Source organism: Xenopus tropicalis, chromosome 8 (genome assembly GCF_000004195.4).
Source record: "Xenopus tropicalis strain Nigerian chromosome 8, UCB_Xtro_10.0, whole genome shotgun sequence".
In the NCBI taxonomy this organism is placed as follows: domain Eukaryota; kingdom Metazoa; phylum Chordata; class Amphibia; order Anura; family Pipidae; genus Xenopus; species Xenopus tropicalis.
The window spans coordinates 84,197,121-84,215,750 of NC_030684.2; the positions used below are offsets into that span (position 1 = coordinate 84,197,121).

General features: G+C 37.7%; 1 long non-coding RNA gene across 1 annotated transcript; it reads right to left on the reverse strand.

Moving 5' to 3' along the window:
* Nucleotides 1-3,221: 3,221 nt before the first annotated feature.
* LOC116406667 lies at nucleotides 3,222-3,880 on the reverse strand. The gene is made up of 2 exons (XR_004219730.1): nucleotides 3,777-3,880; nucleotides 3,222-3,357 (listed from the first exon to the last, which is right to left on the reverse strand). It is a non-coding gene; the product is annotated as an uncharacterized LOC116406667 (long non-coding RNA).
* Nucleotides 3,881-18,630: the final 14,750 nt, after the last annotated feature.

Here is an 18,630-nt window from a genome sequence, read left to right on the forward strand (position 1 = left end):
GAGGCATTTTGGGCTGACTCTGTCTGGTTCTTCTATTGTCTTCTACTTCTCTGTCTGCTCCTTTTCCTCCGCCCACCTCATTATCCTCATGTGTTTCCCATCTTCTAATCTTGACCCTTTATAAGCCTTTCCCTGACCATTGCCCCTTGCTTGGTCATTACGTGTTTCCTGTGACCCTGACGCTGTGTTCCCAGTTCCTATGTCTATCCTTGTTATCCTTCTGGATCCAAGCTCCAGATTCCGTGTCCTGTTCCTGCTTTCTGCCCTGTTCCTGTTCTCCGTTGCCCTTCCTTGTCCTGTTTTGATTCCCCGGCTCTGACCTTGGCCTGTCCTCGACTTTGTTTGATTGCTGCTAGCCCTGACCTCTGGCCTGGATTGGATTCCGTCTGTGGCTGCCGTTTCTATATTCAGTGTGTGTATATCGATTGTGTGCACTGTTACTTCACTAAGTTTATTAAAGTTCTTCACTATCATCATGGCCTCTGATACCAGTTCTGTGATCTATGGTTACACTCCGGGTTACCCAGTCTTCAGGCTCCCACCTTCCTGGTACTCCACGGCGTCTCCTCAGGGAGATTGTGACAATATAATTTTGGTGCACAACTTTACACCAATTAAGCCATGACAAAATCACCAGTTCAATAAGGATAGAAACTATCACACTCACATTGCATAAGGAAAAGAATAGAAGTAAAAGTAATTCAACACTCAGTAATAGGTTTAGCTTTCTTATCAATTTATAAAACATACTCTCATTAAACAAGTGTCTGACCATTCCTAACTAAGCTCTGGAAATTATTAATACTGCTCCCTAGATCTCTGTCCTCAAGGGGTCATGAGAGTTCCCCTGTTACATTGTGAAAAACATCTTTCTAGCTCACCAACTTGTAGGTCTAGATGTCATGGAGACCCTGGCCAAAAAATGAATGGAAACTTTCAATAAGCTTCAGATTCATAACCATGAACCACCAACCTACAGATAAATGTTACTACAGGTATTGAACCTGTTATCCAGAAAGCTTGGGACCTGGGGTTTTCTGGATAAGGGATATTTAGATCTCTATACCTTAAGTCTACTAAAAAATTATTTAAACAGTAATTAAACCCAATAGGATTGTTTTGCCTCCAACAGGGATTTTAGTTGGGATCAAGTACAAGGTACTGTCTTTAGAGATGTAGCAAACTGTTTGCCGGCGAACAAATTTGCGCAAACATCGGGTGTTCGCGAACGCGTATGTTCGCGAACTTTCAGCATATGTCCGCATTTTTTATCGTCGCAAAAGTATTGTACAATATGCCGCACAAGTCACACATGGCGTTTTTCCACAAATCCCGTTTTCATGATGTTTAGCGCGACATAGCAAAAAAGCCGCGTATTTTCGCTAGAATAGCTTGCATTTTTTGCGCAATGCTGTGCCAACAAAGTATTTTTCAGAGAAGTTTTTGAGTTTTTGCCCTTGACTCCCTCCTGCATGCCACTGTCCAGGTCGTGGCACCCTTTAAACAACTTTAAAATAATTTTTCTGGGCAGAAATGACTTTTCTAGGTTTTAAAGTTCACCTTCCCATTGAAGTCTATGGGGTTCGCAAAGTTCACGAATATTCGCGGGTTTTGGCGTAATTTCACGAACATGTTGAGAATTTTTTTTAACATTTGAATTATTTGATTAAGTATATGGGAGACTGCCTTTCCATAATTTGGAATTTTCTGGATAACGGGTTTATGGATAATGAGTCCCATACCTGTATTACAGTGCATTCCAAATGTAATAAGTAAGTACATTACTGGCCATTCAGGAGCCAAACCTCTGATTCACCCAGTATTCAAAATTAATTCTCAATCAAATCAATAGCTTTCTCCTCTCAATTGCCATAAAACCTGACAAGTTTATTATGCTTTGACGCACCTCATTTCTCAGGACATTAACTGTATCCTTCATGGGTGTTTGAAGCGCATCATTTGTTCGCTTTTTCATTTTCGGCTCATTTGTCTGTGGGCTTGTTAACATGTTGCATAAGTAGTATTTTAATGAGGAAAGAAACATTTATATAAATGTGAAAAAGTTTACACCTTTACAACTGTCAATTGAGTTTAGAGCTATTTCCTTTGTGTGTAGTCTTTATTTTGATTCTCTCAGATTTTCAGTGTTTGCTCTGTCCTTGCAGACAAGTATTCATCATCATCACCACCATCACCACCAGTACGATTTGTTATTTTCCTTTATTTATTCTGCAGTGGTTTACAGAGATTATACATTATTCAGTCCGTGCTAAACTGGAGTCTATATAACAGGTCTCTATCACATTCAATTTATCAGGAGCCAATGACCTTTCCTGTATGTTTTTGGAGTGTGTGAGAAAACAACCACCGGGGCAAACCTACACAAGCATCATGAAAAAACATACAAACTCCTTAAAGCACTTGAAGCAGCACTCTATCCACTGTGTTACCTTGTTGAGGTCATGGTGATTGGGTAGTAATTTACAAAAATGATCTTAATATATAAATACGCCTAGTTACTCTTATAAACACATCTTAATTGTGTCAGTATTTGTGTGGAAAGTGCCTCCACCATGTGCCAATGATGGAAAAAGTACTGTTAAACATGTACGCAATCCCCCCCCCAAAAAAAATATTTTTTTGTTTCTTCATTTATGCCCAATGTGGCCTTCTTAGATGCTGGTTCATGGTTGTGGCCATAGGGTGCTTAAGTTTATTCTGTCATTTAGGCTGGTGCTACAGCATTTCTATTGACAGTAGAGCTAATTTATTTTTGGTAAACACCAAGTACCCTTCAGTTACATGAAATTAGATGTCATTTGTTAATGGGTAAACTGGGGGAAATGTTCTGTGCTTTCTATCACACATCTTTTCTAATCTTAATGTCAAAATTCTACTTTACAGTGCAGTTAAAAAACCATCAAACTTTCAGTTGCAAAAAGTGAGCAGAACTTTGGCCAGATGTGACCTGCAATTTGCTTACTGGAATCAAACACAACAAACGGTGCAAGCCATCTGTTGGAGCTGAATACAACATGTCACCCTGGCTCAAGACCACAGCTCTCCTGAAAAAGAAGAAAAAATTATTTTCTCTCTTCAAACATGCGTGTGAACTAACTTTTTCATTTTAGTACTGTCTTGTCCCTCATTTATGCAAAGGAACTCTATAATAAGATGGCCTTATTGATAAAAAGTAAGAGTACATTTTCAATCTGTCAATAATTCTTTAAAAATTCTTTATTGTTCTGATTTTCTTGCTGTTTGGCTTGCACAGATGGCAGGACATTAAAGCTCATGGCTGTCTAATGAGTAAAAAAGCTGAGCATGTTCTGAGCACGGTCATCAGTTTCTTTGACTCTGGAGATGAAAATAATAGTGGTGAGAATAAGTCCTGAAAACTTGTATTATAAAACTAAAAGAATGAGAAGTAAATGTACTCTTTAAAAGCTGTTCATGTATTGCCTGCTTTTTCCCAGGCTAAGGAGCAAGAGAGAAGCAAATTGTGAAAGCACTCAACAGTTAACTTGAAGAGGCATAATACACTTATATACATATACACTTTTGATAAATATGAGCACAATATAGGAATTGCACTGGGGATATATTCTGCCTTTTTTCAATAAAAGGAAAATCAGTATTTTCCTGAACTCTTCCTATGCCCTTTTTATCCTGCCTTAGACTATAGTTATATTTGCCTGTTTCTGTGACCATAGTGCCTGTCTTGTCTTCAGTGCCAGCAATTAATGCCAACCTTGCATATGTTGCCTGTTACCTACCTTGCCAGTCCTGTTTATACCTAAATAAGGAGTAATGCCTGTTTTTCAGCATCAGTCTTGCCTGTTCTGCCTGGTTTCCTGTTCCTTCAATCTCCTCAGTCCTCAGACTAACCCTCCTAACCCTCCTCTGCCCTCAGAATAACCCTCCTAACCCTCCTCAGTCCTCAAACTAACCCTCCTAACCCTCCTCAGTCCTCAAACTAACCCTCCTAGGTCTGCCAACCATAACAGAAACATGGGTTTAGCTGCACAGAATATTGTTTGCTAAAATAATAATATGTAAAAAAAAATTGTTATGTGGTCTACACATTTGCACTTTTTAGTGTTCTTCCTCTTTGTTTTCTTATCTGGTTGCAGAAGTACACAATGACCTCAAATGACTGTTAATGTGGCACCTATTAGATATATGTCGTAAAATGTACACAATTTTAAGCTCAAGTCCACATGAAATGCTTGTTAATGAGCATATTATTTGCAATAGATTAGGCAGACAGCTTCCGTCCCATTTCCCTTGATTTTTCATGGGTGACGATAAAGTACAAAAGGCATTGTAATTATTTTAAACCAAGAACTGCATGAGGCAAACAAACCCGGTATTGACAAATGCTTGGGCAAGCTTTCTTAAGATGGGTTAGGTGCAATTATCTATGAGTGATGAAGTCACACATGGTTAGTGACCTTAATAGCCGGGTTATGTTTTTGCCACAAGGATTCAACATCTTCAGCATAGAGAGTACTTAGATTATACAGCAAAGCTACCATTTTTAGAAAGAATAGGCATTCCTGGTCTATATCTTTTTTTGGTCCCAGACTGCCCAGAAGGCAGGGAGACATAAAATTCTTTATCTGAAGCTAGTGCAAAAATAGTCATAAACTCAAAGGTTAATCACTGTGAGAGGAGATCAGATGAAGCAGACAGGACAGCTTTATGTTTCTCCCTGTGCTTCCTTATTAATCACGCTGGCACTGGCTTATATATGACTCAGACACTTCCCTTGCTTTTAAATGGATAGACAAATAGCAGACATTGGGAAAAACAATATGACAATATGTATTGCACTAGGATGTGAATGTCTTAGCTTGTCCTTAAACTTCTGATTCTTTTCCTTTTAGTTTTTCTGTCCTGTAAATTGATGGCAATAAAGTTCTAAAACATGGATTGCATTCAGGAATTATATTAGTACTCTAAATTATATAAAAATGCCATTGACATTTTTTAGTTTACTAACTTTAATTGCAATATGCTAAGTGAACACAAGCATGGAAAGTGCATTTTCCCAGAATTTCAGCAACTCCACCAAAATTGCATGCCCCACAACATGTGCGAAATTTATCAACGCTGACACTATGTTGGTAAACTGGGCTCACGTTGCATTTGTATTTTGTTAATGTGCCAGTGAGGGATGAGATAGTGCGTGTGCAGGTGCATTATGCAGTGGAAATAAGCCTCAGAACAGTGTTGATCCAAGGGTTTTTTTTCCTTGCATTTGTATGCCATCTACTTTGGAACGTTTCTTCTTTTTTGGGAAAGCAAACCTTGAGAAATGAGACACCATTACTGGCCTAGTATTTTATGGATAAGTTACAAAGGTAGGATTCTTTTCTGCGTGTGTCATCTAGCCCACCCATAGAAATTGTTGCCTATTAGTACATACTATGCCAAAAAATGTTGCTCATCACTAGCAGCATATTAATATTTGTTCTATATCATAACATACATACCTGTATATAAGAGTAGTTTTGGTCTTATTCTACTAGTTGTATAGGTTATTCAGTGTTGAGAATCTTTTCTGCATTGGGATTCTAAGACATCAGTGGGCTGAACTCTACCTTGCAACCACTAACTCTATTCTCAGTCCTCTTTGGAAAAAAAGGAAGGAATGATCTGCTGGCTATCCCTAGTAAGCTTATGCTAACACAGTATATCAATCCTCACCTAACCCTATCACTCAATAAATCTAATTCTCCAGAGTCATCTGGCAGTTTTTCTTCAGTTTCTGATGACTGCTGCCTGAACGCTTTCACTAAAAGCCTTTTATGCAAGGGCATGTTAAAAAGTATTGCAAGGAATTGTGGAGGATAGACAACCTCATCCATTACAGTACACAGTCAACTTTCGACCAACTGGAAGATGCATGAAGTATTTCTCTGACAGGAGAGTGTGCAAATCCATTGTTCTATTTCAAATGTGCCAAATATTTTGATCCTCTTTTGATTCAGTAAATGTTTACATTGTATGTTTGTACCAGCAATATTCATAATACATAACACTAATACACTACAAAGTACATATTACATTTTCAAGATAAAGTAGTAAATAGTCATAAGTTTGCCCACATCTAGCAGTTACTAGCAACCAATCATTTGTTAATTTGCAGACAGCTGGCCAGTAAATGTTACCTGCTGATTGGTTGCTATGGGCTATTAAACAAGTACTATTTATTACATTACCCCCTCCATGCAATAACACTAGAATTGCATATTCCCCTGTGGACTTCAGGTATCACACTTTGTCTTTCTATATGGGTTGTTGAAATCCAGTACTTAATTAGTTAGTATGACAATATGAAACACTGGAAGTCACTTAAAAACACTGGGTACCTCCTTTGATTATGCTTCCAATTATGTAATATGCATTAGGAGGCATAGAGGTACCTCTCTCCTTTTGGTATAGCTGATTTTTTTTTTACATTTTTGATACATTTCTGATTGTTTTGTGCACCAAATAAACATTTAGGGGCTGATTTACTAAGACACGATTTCGAATCCGAATTGGAAAAATTCCAATTGGAAACGAACATTTTGCGACTTTTTCGTATTTTTTGCGATTTTTTCGGCGTCTTTACGATTTTTGCGTAAAAACACGATTTTTTTCGTAGCGTTACCACTTGCGCGCAAAGTCGCGCCTTTTTCGTAGCGTTAAAACTTAAAAGGCGCGACATTTCGCGCAAGTTTTAACGCTACGAAAAAATCACGACTTTGCCCAACTTTCGTAATGGCTACGAAAAACTTGCGTTTTTACGCAAAAATCGTAAAGACGCCGAAAAACTCGCGTTTTTACGCAAAAATCGCAAAGACGCCGAAAAAAAATTGCAAAATTACCGATCATTACGAAAAAAACGCAATCGGACGCATTCGGCCCGTTCGTGGGTTAGTAAATGTGCCCCATAGTGTCTGATTTACTAAATTACGTGTTTTTCTGGCATAGAAAGTCATATAAACATAGTATAAATTTGAATTAAACTCGATCATTATTGTATGTATAATGTCATGGCAATGCTTGAATCGTTCGTATTTAAATTTCGAGTTTACATTCGAAAAATCCCAAATTTTTCGAGCTGAAAGTATGTAAGTATGATAAAACTCAAAAAATTCAAATCTGAATGGATATTCGTTTCCATGAAGCCTCTATATTTTTCCCAAACAGGAATTGCTCCAGCAGCCATTTTAGGAGCATTGGCACTCATTCTTGAAAAAACAATAATATGTTTAAGTTTCACTTGAAACTAGGTGAAATAGAAAACAATGGTGGCATGAACTTCCCTTTAAGATGTGTAAAATAAAAAACAATGAGGGAAACAGATAACGATGAAGGGATTAACTTTTTGAAAACTGGCTGCAACAAAAAACGAGGGGATTGATTTCTCCTTGAAAATGTGTCAAGGACAGGCTGTCACTGTCTAGTCTATTCCTGGCTACTTCAGAGAAGTGCCATGAATTTTATGATCAATTCATTTTTTTGAGTTTAGATCCCCTTTAATGTTGCAAATCTGGAAGCCATATTTACTCTTGACACTTTGGTCAATAAACAGGAAAAGAGGGGTATGGTTGAAGATTGCTTCTTCGAGCTTGAATAATTTTTAATGCCTTAATATATAGCCCAAAAGGGCCCCTATATAGTGTATAGAACAGTATAGGTATAGATAATGCTTCTAGAGAAGTTGAAGTCATTTTGTTTATTTAAGCTTCTCTAAAGCTGGACAAACATGTTCAGATTTTAGTCTTCTTCTGATGAACGTTCAGATATCCAAAGATCTAAAACAAACATTCAGACTGAAATTGTAGGATAAAGACCAAAAATAACAAATCAGAGGATGTTCTGAATATAAAATAATTGGCAGACAACAATCTTATGAAAGTGACATCCCAGGAATTGTAGGGCACTCAAGGATATCATCAGACACACAATACATGCACAGATTTTTCCATTATCCAAAATGTTTTTACCTGTCTGATCCAGTGCCGGCTTTGTCTTCTGGGCGCCCCGATTCTGCGACGTTGGTCGCCCCCCCTGTATGAGGATGCACCATGCCCAACACCCCCATCCCCCCCCCCCCCGATTGCTCCAAATTTAAAAATTATGTTGCGGCAGGGCGGTATGCCACCCCTAAATTTGTGGCCTCTACACAAATCTGGGGCCTGGTCTGATCGACTAAATGACTGATGGCCATGGTACGAAAATTAGAGGGATGGTAATTTGCCCACACATGGACCAAAAATCATAAAAAATTCAGTTTCTTATGATTATATTGGTGCGTGTATGGCCAGGTTTAGAGGTAAAGTCTTTAGTCAGAGCCTCTTAACTCCTAACAAGGTTGCAACTATTGTTCCAAGAACATCTAGGACATCAAATACATTTTCATCCCAAATCTCACCCTATTTAAAATCATTCAGAGATAACTAGGAAAGCAAATAGACCATTCTCCTCTAATCTCTGAGTTCCTTGCCACTGCTTCAGGCTACCCCAGGGTGGCAATCACTGCAGTTTGGAAACCACCATTCTAGAAGAAAAATGTATGGATTTCTACAGTGGGCAAGATGATTTCAAAGTTATCTACTGAGTATAACAGCAGTTTGTTCTAAACTACTGATACTGGGTCACATTAACCTCTACACAGCAAAATGTTGAGATTAAAATCTTACTTTTTGTTTACATGTTCATACAGTGATACAAATTCCTTCAGCTGAGCTGTGAATGTTAAATAATGTGTGTTCCAATTGCGTGGTTATACATCTGAAAACAAAACATATTTACCTTTCACAGCTTATAATGTACTGAGGCTTATGCTGCATGAATAAACCCAATATAAGCTGCTAATGTTACAGCTATGAAACGCACAAGGAATCATTGCAGCTCGGCTGTCAGAAACATTTTGATTCTTATTTGTTCATTTATTTTCAAATGGAAAATGGCACAGAAACGGAAAGGAATATTGAAACTTCTTTTTAGTAGATTGTAATGTTATATAAATATAGAAAACAGCACATTAAAGATAGATGATGTTATCGAAATAGAAAAGGATATTGCCTAGAATATATTCAATAGTTACAGCTTCAAAACTTTAACTTGTGTAAGGTTTATTTTTATGCTTTTTACAAAAATGAGATATATACACCAAATAAAAATATAATATAACAACAGCATTGTGTTTTACTTTGCACCATTTAATTTGCCAACATTGATTCCCTCGTTTGGGAAGAGTGTTAAATCCCTTTCATTAGGGGCCGAGCTGCTTCAAACCATCTCCCACTCATACACCTCAGTATGTTGGCTTGCATTCATTTTAATCTAAACAACCATGAAATAGCTTCCTGAGAAGCTGAAAGCAGCCACGCAGCTGCAGATGTGACAGACTGTTAACAATAGGACATTATTATACACTGATGTCAATCTTCTGAGAAGATACAGAATCAATCTTATTCATCGTGGCAGAAGGCAAACGCTGTGTCCTGTGTCCTACATGCTACGAAAAGAGTAATGATGTCCTCTCAACAAGCACAAAATATTTCAGCCCAGTTGTGCTGACTTCAATGTGTACTATCAGCAAGGGACCTTGTAAAGCCCCTAGCACCACAGCAACAAATACAAGAGGTGAGAATGGCATTTTATCCACATGTCAAGTCAGTGTAGATCAGGAAAGGCTGTCTTCTGAACTCTGACTAGGAACAATCAAATTGCACTGGGCAAAGCACGGAGCCTGTATGTAAGAACATTATGCTGATATTGTAGGCAGTGGTTTATAATGTCCTCATGTAAAATAATATTCACTTGAACCAGCACATTATCACACAATGCAAATCAAAAATTCAATTCTCAGATATATATAGAGCATACTGTAAACACAATTGTTTATCTATGGGATACAAATAAAGTGGGATATCAAAAATGACTGCTATTGTTATTAAATTGCTAGGTCATTTTCTCCAGGTCTTTGAGCCACCAAGCATCATGTCGCTGCTGAAACAGTCATGGCTAAAGAGATTTTGACATAGGTGAGTTGGGGGTTGGGTGAGGAAAGAATTTTGTTTTTTAAAATGTAACACCAAAATGTAACACCATGCTCCTCTTAAAACCTGATAGTCAGTGACAGTATCAGATTCAAAATTCTTTCCAATTCTGAAGTAGACACTTTCCATACAAAACATGAACTACTTTGTGCTGTTTTGTACATGGGCCAAACTCATTCACAACTATTAAATTAGACACTAACGGTGTTAATAATGCCTGCCAGAAGATAACAAACAATCCTCACTACTCAAAGGACTATTGCCAAAAATTCCATCCATATTAGCCATGTTGCAGTTGAGGCACCCATAATGATGCATGAATTGTGGGAAAAAATGCTGCATTGCCCAGTAAAATAAATATGGTGAATTGCATTTGAAAAGTGTACTTTGTGCTTGATTTGTAAATTAGCCCTTTATGTCTGCTTTTGCTACTTTCTTTCCCCTTAAGCAGTTTCTCTCCAGTTTGAAGAATATTACTCTGGATTGATATACCACTGAATGGGCAAATCAAGGGGGAAGTTTGAAATAGTTATGCAAATTGTAGAAAAAAATGAAAACTAGGTTGAAGAGCATAGTTTAAGGATCCAATGTTCTTGCAGTTTCATCATTGGGTGTATGCATGACTGCATAATCAGAACAGAACATTTGTCTGATGCACACATCTGAAGTTAGTACAATGGCACAGCGGAATCTCTGCAGATCATTTGCTTGAATTTCATAGTACATTTTGACATATTTTGCCTGCAGCAGTCAGTAGGATTGCACAACAGCTGGAGGATTACAGGTTGGAATTTCCTGATCCAAATATTAAAGAAAATGAAACAATTATTATTATGATCATATGCAATTTGTACACTGAGCACACATAATATCTGCCCTAGGGAAATTCCTAAGAGACTGGGTGCTAATTGCCCTTTCTACCTATATCTAGTCCAGAGTTGTCATAGAACAGGTGATCTATTTTATGTGTTGCTGTGTTCTTTATATTGTAAGTGGGATAGCTGCAGATCCACTTCTGCCCATTTTATCCTGATGAACAAGTTCCTTACTGATTTGCCTTTCAAGTCAGATTGGATCACCTCCTCTTAACGCATGAGATATGACTTTATTGAAATGGTTCTGTGAGGCTGTAGCTCTCCCTCCCATCTCAGCCTCCAGCTCAGGGGGGAGAAGATTTATAACTGCCTGTTCTGCAATTAAAAACCGCTCCATCACCTTTATCTTAACTGCAGTTCTGAAGAGGGGGATGTGGGAGGATTAGAGTCTGGGGAGAGCAGCTCGTTGTGGCTGAAGAAGCTAAAATTTGAAAATAATTTTTATAAATGCGGAGCAAAAATACAACTACCTCACTTTAATCTCTATTCCATTTTATTCTGCTGAACACTTTGCTAATACAGTAAGCATTTATTAACCATTAGATTTTTGGGATTTTAGACACAGATATATATATATATATATATATATATATATATATATATATATATATATATATAAATCCTTTTTTCTGGGCTTGTAAACATCCAGCAAAGAAACCTAGTGTTCACAGCATAATACAGAAAAACAATATATTTACACTTTTAAAAACACATATAAATAATATACCCCCCATCAAGCAATTAGTCACCAAGGAGCTCTGTGATTATCTAAAAGGTCAGGCCGAGTGCTTTTATAAAGTTCAAGGAACTCCAAGGTTACTTCTGATAGCCATCTAAATGAAAGTAGGTAAAGTTATCCTTTGTAATGTAGAGTGGTTTTTTTCTTACTATTCATTTGTTGGGGGGCAATGCAGTATTTAAAGGGGTGGAGCCAAAGTAGTGGCATAACAATATCGTGGGGAAGCCTGGGGAACAGAGTCTGCTTCCTCCATTTTGCATATAAATCTCTGCTCCATGCCAGCTCCCAGGTAGGAGAGCAAGTGGTGGGCTTGTTTGAAGCTGTTCGCACCCAAAGGGCTCCACCCAGGCATTCTTTATTCACCATTTTCATAAGTGCCAGCATTTTGTTTGTATATATATATATATATATATATATATATATATATATATATATATAAGGAAGAATGGAGCACACCCTATTAGGGTTCAAATGCCCTGGGTGCTGGCAAAAATTTAGGAAATATAAGGACAGAGAGCCGCACACACAAGGACTTAGTAAATCGTGAAACAATTTATTGTAAAAAATCCAACGTCTCGAGTACCAACTGTACTCTTCCTCAGGGACAAATCAGTGAGGAAGAGTACAGTTGGTACTCAAAACGTTGGATTTTTTACAATAAATTGTTTCACTATTTACTAAGTCCTTGTGTGTGCAGTTCTCTGTCCTTATATATTTATATGTATATATATAGAGAGAGAGTTGCCCCTGTGAGTGTATCAATTACCATAAGGCAGAGCTCTGTCTTTTACATAATGTTATTAGCTGTGGTATATACACATTAACCCCTCAATATACTGATAGCTTTGGGGGTAGAACTATTTGGGCAAGCTGCTTGTTAGTCTTGTGCTGTTTCGTTGCTGTTTTTACAGCAGTTAATTGCACTGTAGTCACTCAGTATGCAACATGGATGTTAGCCTGGGCCTGAAAGGTATCCTCTGTATAGGTATAGGACCTGTTATCCAGAATGCTCGGGACCAAGGGTATTCCGAATAAGGGGTCTTTCTGTAATTTGGATCTTCATACCTTAAGTCTGCTAAAAAATCAATAAAACATTAATTAAACCCAATAGGATTATTTTGCATCCAGTAAGGATTAATTATATCTTAGCTGGGATCAAATACAAAGCACTGTTTTATTTTTACAGAGAGAAAGGAAATCAATTTTAAAAATATGAATTATTTGATTAAAATGGGAGACAGGCTTTCCGTAATTCAGGCTTTCTGGATATCAGGTTTCCGGATAAGGGATCCCTTACCTATATTATATTATATAGAAATCCAGGCTGTCACACTGAGCTGCTGCTACTGCAACTGATTAAAGTATACAGACAACTGTACTTAGAGTATACAGAGAGGGCATTGGGGCTTAGTTGGGTATTGGGCAAAGCCTGAATATAGTAGCTTTCCTAGGCTTTGCCTGTTGTTGGATTCTTACCTCTAATTTTACTGGGCTTTATTAAGTCACAGATTTCAGCTCCTGTTTAGAGAAGAATCTGCAGCTACTGCAGATGGAACCTAAATTTAGTATAATCCTCTGTTAGTATGTCTAGTAGGTTTCTAGATACCGATGGGTAAGTATGAAAAACAAAGCCTCCATATTGTAGCTTGGATCGGATGTAGTTTTACTGCATTTAGGGGTGTGTGTATGTAAAAGTGTAGCATACAGCACCAACACGTGATATGCCTCACATTGCTCACTTTGGGGGCCTATTGCCAGTAGTATATAGTATATATACTATGTATAGTATATATAATATACTATATATAGTATAGCCATATGGTATATGGCTGCATAGTCATAGGAGTGGTGACAAATGGCTGCTTGTTTACACTAACGGTTGGGTGGCTGGCATGTCAGGTAGCCTATGAAGGCAGATTGATGGTGGTGGTTGATTATTGGCAAGCATTCCCCCTGGAAAAAGGTTTGTATTAAAAACCCACAGGGCCTGCGGAAATACCATACACCTAGCACAGCGTCACTTGCAGTTCCATGGCACTCAGCTTGCATATCAATTGGGGAGTAGATGCAATTTCACCATATCTGTGTAATTATATAAAACTTGCAACCCCCCAAGATTATATCATACAAGCTTGCTTATTGTAGCTTCCCTTTGCATGTAGAGATAAGTTTACTATATCTATATATTTAAGCTGATTACTTAGCTGCCCAGCACAATGCTAGCCTTTATTTCTTAGAGATTAAGAAATATAACATTTGAGGATCGCCTGGTGGGGAGAGCAATCAAGGGGTAAGGGTACAAGCAGGCAAGAAAGTGGTAGCCCTCATTCATGACAAAGTTATCAGTTATTTCTTTTTGTGGCTAGTTGTCAATACAGTGACCATAATATCAAAGCCTAGATAAAGTGATTGGTTGACATTTTACCTGAGCTGAGCCCTTATGAGCTAGGCTTGCGTGGCTGGAGGGAGGTCTGTGACGAATTTAGCATAGAAGAGAGGATGTTTGACCTTACCCTTGGAGCTGGGGTCTCTAAACTGGGTCTCCACAGCACTGCTCCAGAAACAGCATGGTAGAGTGGCTTGTTGGCCTTCCCTTCAGAGCTGGGGTCTCTGAGCTTGGTCGCCACAGCATGGAAGGGCTGCTACGGAAGCAGCCTGGTAGAGTGGCTTGTTGGCCTTACCCTCAGAGCTGGGTCTCCATAGTGTAGAAGGGCTGCTATGGAAGCTGAATGGTAGAGTGGCTTGTTAGCCTTCCCCTCAGTGCTGGGGTCTCTGAGCTCGGTCTCCACAGCATGGAAGGGCTGCTACGGAAGCAGCCTAGTAGCGTGGCCGGTTGGCCTTACCCTCAGAGCTGAGACACTGCAGGACCTTGTTCATAAGATATTCGGTGCGTGTATGGCGGATTGATGAGACAGCCGATATTGTGAAAGCGCAGGATATCAGTAATCTCTTGATATTTCATTTTGAATACTATATAAAAGCACAAACTCAAGTATACACTCAACACATATTTCCAATGTTAAGGTCATTATTTTATTTAGCATTTACATCTTAGAAGGGGGTTTAAAAAAAACCTGTGGGATCCATAACCAATCCCACCTAAAACAAAGAGAAATCACTTCACATACAATAAAATGCCTAAAAAAAAAGTCTAGACTAAAGGGTGTTGGCATTGTGCACCAGATGTATATCACAATTCATTTTGCTAATAAAACAATTAAGGATCATTATATTTGTTAGTATTTTGTAACTAGAAATGCATTGGTGTTTTAGATTAATTCTGCATTGGCTGCATGTAACATATACAGCAATATCCTTGGATATTGAGATCTTGATGACACCTCCACCACCAACTTCTTCCCTTAGCTGATGGATTTACATTGTGGAATTCTGCTCTCCATCTTGTGTGCGACATATCAATTACTCTCACATCTATTCAGTCACAAGCTATTCACTTGAGAGCATTTGCAATGCATATTTCACTAATAGGAACGAACAGTGGCAGATATATTGATTCATGACAGATATATATATTACTGGTTCACTTGCCATGTAAGTCACATGATCCCTATACATTACCTCTTAATGAATCCCAAGGGAGTCTGCAGATCCTTTGTCAGACAGGATGCAGTGCAAATTGTCTAGGGGTAAAGTCAAACCTGGTCTCACAAATTCATATGTTTATTGGGATTTCCTACACTAACTTCCCTCCACTTAACTGGTTTAGATGAAATTACCATTTCTAAATACCTCTCTAGCTGAAGCCTGACTCTTGCTTTTTGAAATGTAAATACACAAATATTGTTTATTCGTAACCAAGTTATTTCACCCACTAGAAAATGACCACATTTATTCATCAACCCAATCCTTAACATTTTAGGATTACTAGGACTTTCCGGATAAGGACCTTACTCTAATATGTATGTATAACTTTATTTATAAAGCGCCACAAGGGTACGCAGCGCTGTACAATCTTACAGAATACAAAATTACACACAGGGAGGACAAGTGTTATAATAAATACAATACATAAGTATAAATACACAGAGAGTAAGTGCCATGTGGTATGAGGTCCCTGCCCCATAGAGCTTACAATCTAAGTGGTTGGGTAACATACAGGCATACATTGGAAGGTAATATGGATCTCCATACCCTAAGTTTGCTACAAATTATTTAAACATTAGAGGGGGCATTTACTAATGCTCAGTTTTTTTCGGTTTGTTTTTATGACAAAATACAATTCTGATGCAGAAAAATAGCTATTTTTTGTGATTTATTATGCAACAAAACCACAACATATTAAAAGAAAACATACACCATCTAAAACCTGTTGAGATCATGTCAAGTCAAAGGCAAATGCCCCTCGTAAAACTAAAAGATCTTTTTTTTGCTTTGTAGTTTTAGGGGCGTTGAAGTCATGGTTTTCACATTTTTTCATGTCTATTTTTTCATTCATGCTTTTTCAATTTGGATTTTTTGATAAATGACTGTAATTTATGGAAATTAGTTTATTAGTGATTTCACGCAGTGGTTTACCCACATTTACCGAAATTTTCACTGTTTCATGAAATGGGACAGATTCACTAATATCTACAATATAGAGTATATCCTAGAAAAAAAATACACGTGCCGATTATTTTTGGTTGTCTATGTATGCTTCTAAAGACCAGTACACTACAAGGAACTACAAGGAACAATATTTTTCATGTACTGAGTCTTATGAACTGTGAGTATCTTTGAGTCTCTCAGTGAACCCAAATCTTGGATTATATTCCCTGGCAGAATGAGCTGGTTTTTAAATAATGCACTTTCTTTGAAGATGTCTTGTTAATTCTTGAAAGACACAGGGCTGACTAAAACCTAATGGTGCAGTCACTTCAGCTTAATCGAGGAGGCTGCTTGGTGATGGAGCTGTGGGAATGGCAGACTCCAAGCAGTGCTTTTCCCCTTAATTAATCTTGTGCATTGGATGGATCTGTGGGGAAGTGCCTGATGGTGTTCAGTCTCACATTAGTGGTTTCTAAATGTACCATAACATTTTGCATTTTACAACAGGAAGGAGTATTTAAATTTAGTCTCAGAACTTGATAAAACTTGAAGCTGTTATGGAACTGAGACACTTAATGTTCAACTTGTTCTGACCTATCTAAGCACAGTACAGTGCAAATATACAACACATTGTTATACAATTCATGTTGTCTACTACCAACATGCTGTTCCCTTTAATATGTTTTTATTTATATCTATAAATGTTCTGTTGTAACTTTCATTAGCAAGGCTAGTATTTTGTGCATCAGGCTCAAAGATTCCTGTCTCTTTTTACTTTACTCTAATGGCATCTATAACCACATTATACAATTAGAATACAGGTATAGGACCCATTATCCAGAATGCTAGGGACCAAGGGTATTCCAGATAAGGGGTCTTTCCGTCGTTTGGATCTCTGTATCGTAAGTCTACTAAAAAATCAACAAAATATTAATTAAACCCAATAGGATTGTTTTGCATCCAATAAGGATTAATTATATCTAAGTTGGGATCAAATATAATGTTCTGTTTTACTATTACAGAGAAAAAGGAAATCCATTTTAAAAATCACAATTATTTGATTAAAATGAAGTCTATGGGAGACAGGCTTTCCGTAATTTGAAGCTTTCTGGATAATGTGTTTCCGGATAATGGATCCCATACCTGTACTACAAAACAAATATACAAATGAAATTAATTTTAGAAAAAAGGTAAGATAGACTGCATAACAAAAAATAAGAGGCCTAATTCTGAAAGCACAATTTGTTTCTGTGGATAAGTCTTGAAAATACCAGTAAGGACTAGAAAGGGGTATTGGCAAAATAAAATGGTTTGTAACTTAGATTGGGTCTAAACCTTAGGGCAGCCCATGCTTCCCTTCACGCTAACAGCAAACATGTATACTGGCAATCAAGGCAACCACCAGGAAGGGAAATGTAGGAGTCCTGTCAAGCTTTGGTTTGATTACCTTTTCTCATAGGTATGACCTATTTAGACATGTATTTCTTTTTAAATTGGAGGCCCAATTCTACTGGGTTGGCAGAGCTTACCAAATATTTTGCCAATTAAAGGGCCCAAGCAGACAAGCTTTGGTTTGATTACCTTTTCTCATAGGTATGACCTATTTAGACATGTATTTCTTTTTAAATTGGAGGCCCAATTCTACTGGGTTGGCAGAGCTTACCAAATATTTTGCCAATTAAAGGGCCCAAGCAGACATTGGCCTTATAATCTGCCCCCACTTTCTAATAGGTCTTACCAACTAATTACCATGGGGCCCAATGATTTCTCAGGATGGCCCTGCTTTCAATGAACACCCAAAACAAAATTACAACTGAGGGATATTTGGAATCTGCAAGACAACCACACACAAAACACAACACAATGCATACAGGCACACATTACAGATACCTCACAATGGACAGATGCTTCTGGTTGATACAAGCAAGTGCAAGGGAGCTCTGTCTTCTGGTTGATACAAGCAAGTGCAAGGAAGCTCTCTACTTAAAGCCTGCTTTCCATACTTGTTTTTGAACTTGTCTTACAGTTGTCAATAAGTCCTGTAGACTTATTTCAAGTATATTTGAATAAGTATACTGATCTTGACACAATAATTTGTCTGAAGTAGCCCATGTATATTCAGTCATGTCTGGAGTGTATGGGTAGGCTGTGGGAAGGTAATTGTGATGGCTTCAACTTTTATTAAGTGAATTGGTGAACAGGATGTAAATTGGCCTCTGTTCTTTGGCTTTCATCAAGTAGTTTTCCAAATCATGTGAAATTTGCTTCATTTGAATTGCTAAATGATGAGGGTTTTATTCAGAACAACTGTTTTTAGTCAGTGGTCTATCCCACTTGTCTTAATAAATGTAAAAAAATAAATGTAGCTTTCATATTTGAAAATGAGGCATTATTTACCGCATAA